A 2,564-nucleotide genomic window follows, 5' to 3' on the forward strand; every position below is an offset into this window, starting at 1 on the left:
TGGAAACCTAGCTACTGGTGGACTGAATAGAAACCCAGCTACTGGTGGACTGAATGGAAACCCAGCTACTGGTGGACTGAATGGAAACCTAGCTACTGGTGGACTGAATGGAAACCTAGCTACTGGTGGACTGAATGGAAACCCAGCTACTGGTGGACTGAATGGAAACCTAGCTACTGGTGGACTGAATGGACTACTGGTGGACTGAATGGAAACCTAGCTACTGGTGGACTGAATAGAAACCCAGCTACTGGTGGACTGAATGGAAACCCAGCTACTGGTGGACTGAATGGAAACCTAGCTACTGGTGGACTGAATGGAAACCTAGCTACTGGTGGACTGAATGGAAACCCAGCTACTGGTGGACTGAATAGAAACCCAGCTACTGGTGGACTGAATAGAAACCTAGCTACTGGTGGACTGAATGGACACCTAGCTACTGGTGGACTGAATGGAAACCTAGCTACTGGTGGACTGAATGGAAACCCAGCTACTGGTGGACTGAATAGAAACCCAGCTACTGGTGGACTGAATGGAAACCCAGCTACTGGTGGACTGAATGGAAACCCAGCTACTGATGGACTGAATGGAAACCCAGCTACTGATGGACTGAATGGAAACCCAGCTACTGGTGGACTGAATGGAAACCTAGCTACTGGTGGACTGAATAGAAACCTAGCTACTGGTGGACTGAATGGAAACCTAGCTACTGGTGGACTGAATAGAAACCCAGCTACTGGTGGACTGAATAAAAACCTAGCTACTGGGGACTGAATGGAAACCTAGCTACTGGGGACTGAATGGAAACCTAGCTACTGGTGGACTGAATGGAAACCTAGCTACTGGTGGACTGAATGGAAACCCAGCTACTGGTGGACTGAATGGACTACTGGTGGACTGAATGGAAACCTAGCTACTGGTGGACTGAATAGAAACCCAGCTACTGGTGGACTGAATGGAAACCCAGCTACTGGTGGACTGAATGGAAACCTAGCTACTGGTGGACTGAATGGAAACCTAGCTACTGGTGGACTGAATGGAAACCCAGCTACTGGTGGACTGAATGGAAACCTAGCTACTGGTGGACTGAATGGACTACTGGTGTACTGAATGGAAACCTAGCTACTGGTGGACTGAATAGAAACCCAGCTACTGGTGGACTGAATGGAAACCCAGCTACTGGTGGACTGAATGGAAACCTAGCTACTGGTGGACTGAATGGAAACCTAGCTACTGGTGGACTGAATGGAAACCCAGCTACTGGTGGACTGAATGGAAACCTAGCTACTGGTGGACTGAATGGACTACTGGTGGACTGAATGGAAACCTAGCTACTGGTGGACTGAATGGAAACCCAGCTACTGGTGGACTGAATGGAAACCTAGCTACTGGTGGACTGAATGGAAACCTAGCTACTGGTGGACTGAATGGAAACCTAGCTACTGGTGGACTGAATGGAAACCCAGCTACTGGTGGACTGAATGGAAACCTAGCTACTGGTGGACTGAATGGAAACCTAGCTACTGGTGGACTGAATGGAAACCCAGCTACTGGTGGACTGAATGGAAACCTAGCTACTGGTGGACTGAATGGAAACCTAGCTACTGGTGGACTGAATGGACTACTGGTGGACTGAATGGAAACCTAGCTACTGGTGGACTGAATGGAAACCTAGCTACTGGTGGACTGAATAGAAACCTAGCTACTGGTGGACTGAATGGACTACTGGTGGACTGAATGGACTACTGGTGGACTGAATGGAAACCTAGCTACTGGTGGACTGAATGGAAACCTAGCTACTGGTGGACTGAATGGAAACCTAGCTACTGGTGGACTGAATGGAAACCCAGCTACTGGTGGACTGAATAGAAACCCAGCTACTGGTGGACTGAATAGAAACCTAGCTACTGGTGGACTGAATGGACACCTAGCTACTGGTGGACTGAATGGAAACCTAGCTACTGGTGGACTGAATGGAAACCCAGCTACTGGTGGACTGAATAGAAACCCAGCTACTGGTGGACTGAATAGAAACCTAGCTACTGGTGGACTGAATGGAAACCCAGCTACTGGTGGACTGAATGGAAACCCAGCTACTGATGGACTGAATGGAAACACAGCTACTGGTGGACTGAATGGAAACCTAGCTACTGGTGGACTGAATAGAAACCTAGCTACTGGTGGACTGAATGGAAACCTAGCTACTGGTGGACTGAATAGAAACCCAGCTACTGGTGGACTGAATAAAAACCTAGCTACTGGGGACTGAATGGAAACCTAGCTACTGGGGACTGAATGGAAACCTAGCTACTGGTGGACTGAATGGAAACCTAGCTACTGGTGGACTGAATGGAAACCCAGCTACTGGTGGACTGAATGGACTACTGGTGGACTGAATGGAAACCTAGCTACTGGTGGACTGAATAGAAACCCAGCTACTGGTGGACTGAATGGAAACCCAGCTACTGGTGGACTGAATGGAAACCTAGCTACTGGTGGACTGAATGGAAACCTAGCTACTGGTGGACTGAATGGAAACCCAGCTACTGGTGGACTGAATGGAA

This window comes from Oncorhynchus mykiss, chromosome 19 (genome assembly GCF_057628025.1).
Source record: "Oncorhynchus mykiss isolate SJ-2025 chromosome 19, ASM5762802v1, whole genome shotgun sequence".
Lineage (NCBI taxonomy): Eukaryota > Metazoa > Chordata > Actinopteri > Salmoniformes > Salmonidae > Oncorhynchus > Oncorhynchus mykiss.